Below are 6,556 nucleotides of genomic sequence, written 5' to 3' on the forward strand. Positions count from 1 at the left end.
GAATGCAGGCAGGAGGCTCTGCTCAGCGTTCCCTTTAAAGAGCCGTGTGGAGCATGTGTACGCAGTGGCGTAGCATGGGTTGTCAGCACCCGGGGCAAGGCAAGTAATTTGCACCCCCTAACCCATGGATTTGCGCCCCCTAACCTGTGGATTTGCGCCCCCTAACCCTGACCCCCAGATGTTGCGCCCGGTGCGGCCGGCCCCCCTGCACCCCCCACGCTATGCCACTGTGTGTGCGGCCCCCAAGAGCCGCACACACGCTCCACAAGCTCTTAAAGGGAGTGCGGCTCTTGGGGGAGCCTTCCGCTGCCCTCAAGAAGCTTCGTGGGGCTATCCCACAAGCCAGGACAGCAAGCGGGATCACTGCGCAGCGATCCTGCTTGCTGTCCTGGCTTCTGCCTTAGCCGCGCGCAGCCTCTCCCGGGCAGGGGGATGAAGGCTCCCCCTGCCCGGGAGAGACTGTGCACGGCTATCCCATAAGCCAGGACAGCAAGAGGCTATCTCAGAAGCCAGATCCCTCTTGCTGTTCTGGCTTCTGGGATTCAGAATATTCTTTTTCTTGTTTTCCTCCTCCAAAAACTAAGTGCGTCTTATGATCTGGTGCGTCTTATAGAGCGAAAAATACGGTATATGGGATTAGTCCTCCATTACACTATAAGATTGCCCTTCGGAAGAGGGAGAAAAAGGAGGGATCTGGATGCAGACTTGGGCATCATCCGTGGAGGCTACTCTGTTAGGGCAAGGAGGGTGCTGCCCCACCAACCTTAGTCTGCCCTTTTCCATGCCCCAACCGCCTTCCTTCTTCCTTACAACTGGCCAGGAAATGGTTCTGTCTGTCATTCACGCTGGTGCCAAATGCTGTCGGTCTCCTTGTCTTTTGCCCTACCAGTCCAGTGGGCACCAGCCATGCCTGAGCATCATCCACATTTATTATTGTTTGTTTTATGCTGGGTGCTGTGCCTGCATCAGTCCAGTGGCTCAGGGGAACGTGCAAGCAACACACACAAGTTAAGGTCTGTCCACAGACTCCCAGTCTTTAAAAAAATGAGGCAAAAGGAGGGTAGAGGAAAGTTTACACTAACCGGAAGAAAAGGAAGAAAGTAAATGTCATAGTTTTGAACATTTACTTAGGAGTTCAACTTAAGAGTTGGGAAAAAAAATAAGTCAACTAGAATATTGACAGGGAAACACAGGGACCCTTTACTTTTCAGTGAACAGAAGAGTATTTTTGTAGGTTTTTCTGTTAAAAGTCCAGAAACTCTACTGGCGGGGTGGCAGGAGGAAGTTGGGGAGAGCATCTTAAGTGCTGAAATCAGCTTCCCAGGAGGCCTGCCAACTTCTATTAGCACTATTTGTTTGTATTAGCTTTACTCATCAGCCCAGCATGCAGAAATTTGGCAGCAGGAGCTCTCCTTGGCACAGAAGGAAACTCTGCGGCTGCTAAATTCTTGTCTGTGGAGTTGTTGATAAAGGTGCAGTAACAATGCCAGCGAAAAGTTGGCGTTGCAACTATACGTGCCAGTCAGGCACAAGCCTGGAGTCTCCGCTTACCCCTGGAAGAGGCTGCAAGGTGGCACTGGGCCTCCTGCCCTGCTCCCTTAGAACAGTCACTTTTCCTTCCCCCCTTCCTCCCCTCCTGCCTGCTTGTGGTGCTCTGCGAAATTCTTAATCCCAGAGCAGAGATATGGGGTTATTGTTCTGCAATCTGGAGAGTGCCCCTGTGGAGCAGTCTTGGAAACAACAGGAGGAGTTGGAGTGGGCAGAAGAAGCCGCCTTGTCTGTCAGCAACTCAACTGCAAACCCATTAGCCCCACAGCAGGGTTTAGGGGCCTGTAGTGAGCCCGATCTTGTTGGACTACAAGTCCCATCATCCATGGCTGTCGGCCAAGCTGGCTCAGCATCATGGGAGCTGGAGTCCAACAACAACTGAAGAGCCTCGGGTTCTCCACTGAGATGGGCCAGGAGGTACCCCTGCATTCTGGTATGAGTTTGCATGCATGACCACATTTTATCCCAACAAGTGTGGGGCACTCCTAGGGTTTTCCTCCCCACTTTGCCAACAGAGATCCTACACCTTTAACAACCACAGAACAGCCAGGACTTACAAGCGCAGTGTTGCCCTGAAGAGCGGTCCACTGAGGAGAAATCTGCACCTGTTGGATTGCTATCTGTTGCGCAGCAGTTAATTGCACAAGGCTTTGGAGTGGAGTCTACTCCTCTGGAAACCTATGCGCTCCGGTGCTCGTGGACGACATTAGCAGTCTTTGCACATCTTTCCTGGTCTGGCTACTTCCTCTCTTCCATTACAGGCTCCTGGCCCCGCATCCTTTCTCTTCCACCCCAGCCCAAGTCACAAAAACTCATCTCGCCAAAACGTAGTGTCACTTTGGATTGTATTAGTCTACAGGGCAAACTTTCCACGGCAGAGGAAGCAATTGATCTGGTCCTCCAGCCGTCTCAGACAGATGCAGACCAAGTAACGGGAAGCCTCATTCCTGGGCCTGGAGAAAGAGAGGCCATAAATGGTCTGAGTGTATTAAAGAGGCTCATTTTATGATAGACAAGGCAATCAATTTGCAGCCATAATGGGCGCAGCGATGCCTCAGCCCATCAGGTACCGCACAGAAGATGGGGGTTCTTTGTCTTCTCATTTTAGCAGCTCCCTTCTTATAGCTTATTGAGGTGGAGCGAGGGAGGGATCCGGTTGTAAAGTCCCTGTGGCTGAAATTTATAATCCCAAACAGTAATTTCCACTCTGCTGCTGCTCAGTTTGCCCTGGGCTACGGATCTTAAGCAGTTGTGCAGTCCCAGAACTGAGGGAGAACTTTGTTCTCAGTCCAGGCAGAGTTGCTCTTTCCAAGGGCAAGTTGTGAAAATTTGGCAACCCCTCTTACCAAACTCCTCCCCTTGCACCTCCTATACCCCCATCCCATTTTCCTTGTTCTGCGCTTCAGATGTTCAAAACATACACACTTCCAATCAATCTAGGTATGCATTTTCAATTTTCCTGCCCAACATCCTTTTTATTAGGACAATTTTAAATCATGCATATGTGGTGTTAAATAATGAACTGGTGTCGGTACAATTATTCCTGCGGACGGTGGTTGAGTGTGGCTATGCATATTTCAAATGCGTGGCCTTTGGAGCAAGCTGGTTTTCCTCGTGGTTTAACTGCAGGTGTCAAGTTAATCTGCAGAGATCAACTTAGAATTCTGCGGCCATCATCAGTCCTGTGGGTTTTAAGAACCATTTCGCACATTAAGTGTCACCAAGTCCACCCTCAGGAGTGAGCTGTGGACCAAAATCCCGATTCAAAGAAAAGTATGTGCCTGTTTCACTCCCAATTTACAGATGTGAAAAGTTTCTCAAACTGCCACTGTAAAAGCAAAATATATATTACTAGAAAGCTGCAGTGGCTGTCCACCGAGTGATGCTTGCTGAGCAGAAAAACAAAATGTTTGCAGCTTGACATGCAAATGTCAGCAGTGTTTTGTTTGTTTGTTTGTTTGTTTGTTTGTTTGTTTGTTTGTTTACAGCCCTGAGATCAACATTATTATCTCCTAATTGTCACATGACCTGGGAACCCTGCAGAACTTAGCTGGCAAGAAGAGTAGTTAGCATTAAGTCAGATTCCTCTTGAATTAAGTTGATTCCTCTTGAATTAAATTAGGGTTGCCAGACCTCCAAGTCTGACCTGAAGTCCTCCGGTTTGCCTGACCTCTTCCAGGTGGCAGGTAGAGGGCTTGAATGTCCAGGTGGGTGAGAGTTGCTTTAATAATAAAATAAAAAACATTATTATTAAGAAGACTGTGCATGCAGGAGCTGGCTGCAAATCATAGCACAGGCACTTGGGAGATCTGCCCTCCTCCTCTCCTAATTAACCTCCGTTTCCAAGGTCTGCCTCAAGGCATCACAGGGTACTGTCCCTAGGTCTCAGATTTTGGGCCTGAAATCTCAGATACACTGAAAATTTTGAACCAAAGAACAATCTTAGAATTCTAACAGCAGCAGCAGCAGTTATTGATGACACACATGATTTAGGGAATACTTATTAAGATGTGTAAAAGCAGAGTCAATCACCCATCTCTACTACCCTCCTGAGAAAAACCCCACCCCACCCTCCCACTATATATAAGGGTCTGGTGATAACTTCTGTTTCAGTGTACTATAGCTGAAGAAGTGTGCATGCACACGAAAGCTCATACCAAGAACACACTTAGTTGGACAATTTTTTTATTTTTATATATACCGTATTTTTTGCTCTATAAGACTCACTTTTTCCCTGCTAAAAAGTAAGGGGAAATGTGTGTACGTCTTATGGAGTGAATGCAGGCTGCGCAGCTATCCCAGAAGCCAGAACAGCAAGAGGGATTGCTGCTTTCACTGCGCAGCGATTCCTCTTGCTGTTCTGGCTTCTGAGATTCAGAATATTTTTTTCCTTGTTTTCCTCCTCCAAAAACTAGGTGCGTCTTGTGGTCTGGTGCGTCTTATAAAGCAAAAAATACGATATTTTTCTACTGCGTAAGACCAACACGGCTACCTACCTAAACCAGTCAGAAGTTTGGTTATAAAGGAATGCTTTATAAGACAGATTTTAGAAGAGCTATTTTTCTAGAAAAGGAGTTGCTTGAGTTCACCATGAACTTCTCCCTCGTCCTCTTAGCATGGCAATGGCGCACACCTGAGCTGAGCTCCGGTGAGCTCTGACTGAAATAAAGCCTTGGATTTTAGTATCCAAAAGTGGTAATTGACAGAGCTGCAAGCTACCTAAACATACAGGCAATTGTGCCAGGGTGCCAGATGCATCTGCAAGATATCCAAGACAGAACCAGCCAAACAGACGCAGTTGAGCTGTGGCAGAAGATAACAGGCGTACAAGATTCTAATTACACAGCAGGAAATGGGGAACGCGCCCTGGGGAGCGGGGGGGGGGGGGGAGAGAGCATCTTCACTCCTCCCACCCCTCCAGCTTGTTCAGTTCCACATCTTCTTTTCAAGACTTGTGGAGTAGGTAAGCTGGACCCAGGAGACAAGACTTCAAATCTCCACTCAGCCCTGAAGCTCACTGGATGGTCTTGGGCAAATCACTCTTGCTCAGCCTAGCCTACCTCAGAATGCTGTGATGAGGATAAATTGGGCAGCAGGGAACCTAGCTAACAGCAATGGGTACAGAACAAGCCCCTCTCTCCCCAGATTGAGGCTGAAATTCTATGTACATTGCTTGAGTGTAAGCATCATTGAATGCTGTAAGACTTAAAGGTAAAGGTAAAGGGACCCCTGACCATTAGGTCCAGCCGTGACCAACTCTGGGGTTGCGGCACTCATCTCGCTTTATTGGCCAAGGGAGCCGGCGTACAGCTTCCGGGTCATATGGCCAGCATGACTAAGCAGCTTCTGGCAAACCAGAGCAGCGCACGGAAACGCCATTTACCTTCCCGCTGGAGCGGTACCTATTTATCTACTTGCAGTTGGATGTGCTTTCGAACTGCTAGGTTGGCAGGAGCAGGGACCGAGCAACAGGAGCTCGCCCCATCGCGGGGATTCGAACCACCGACCTTCTGATCGGCAAGTCCTAGGCTCTGTGGTTTAGACCACAGCGCCACCCGCGTCCCTTTTGCTGTAAGACTTACTTGTGAGTAAATACACACAGGATTTAGGTTTGTAGTTTTGTCCTATATAGCAAATAGGAGCTTCTTTGTCTTCTTTTAAGTGAAGGCTAAGACTCTAGGTCCTTCTGCTGGTGTTGCAAACCATGCCCCTTCAAATTCACTGCCCTGGGAAATCGCCCCATTTGCCCTCTCATAAATATATTTCTAGGGGAAGCTGGTGGCGCTGTGGTCTAAACCACAGAGCCTAGGACTTGCCAATCAGAAGGTTGGAGGTTCAAATCCCCGCGACAGGGTGAGCTCCCGTTGCTCGCTCCCTGCTCCTGCCAACCTAGCAGTTCAAAAGCACGTCAAAGTGCAAATAGATAAATAGGTACCACTCCGGTGGGAAGGTAAACGGCATTTCCATGCACTGCTCTGGTTTGCCAGAAGTGGCTTAGTCATGCTGGCCACATGACCCGGAAGCCATACGCCGGCTCCCTCGGCCAATAAAGCGAGATGAGCGCTGCAACCCCAGAGTCTTCAGCGACTGTACCTAACTGTCAGGGGTCCCTTTACCTTTACCTTAAATATATTTCTGGATGTGCATCTAAGGCAAGGGGGGGGCACTGAAACACCCCCATTGATCTCAGTGATTGAGGTGGAATATGTGAAAGAAATATGTGTCTTCTCAATAGGGCTGGACAAATCTTTCAACTTTGGTTTCTCATTTTCCCAGTATTGATTAAGTTCAGTTTTCTTGCAGTTTTCTCTTTAAGTCACCAGCGAATTTCTCCTATTTCTCCATGCCTCTTTATGCACACTTTACGCTAGTATATGGAATATTGGAAAAAAATTATTTGGCCAAAGAACCACATTGCCAAATTCAGAGAAGCGCAAGTTTAGAAGAAGGGTGGCTGTGTTTTGGTTCACATATTGTTTTGGAAAGGGGAAACTGAAGGAGTTTGCCT

This window comes from Podarcis cretensis (genome assembly GCF_951804945.1).
Source record: "Podarcis cretensis genome assembly, chromosome: 6".
In the NCBI taxonomy this organism is placed as follows: Eukaryota; Metazoa; Chordata; class Lepidosauria; order Squamata; family Lacertidae; genus Podarcis; species Podarcis cretensis.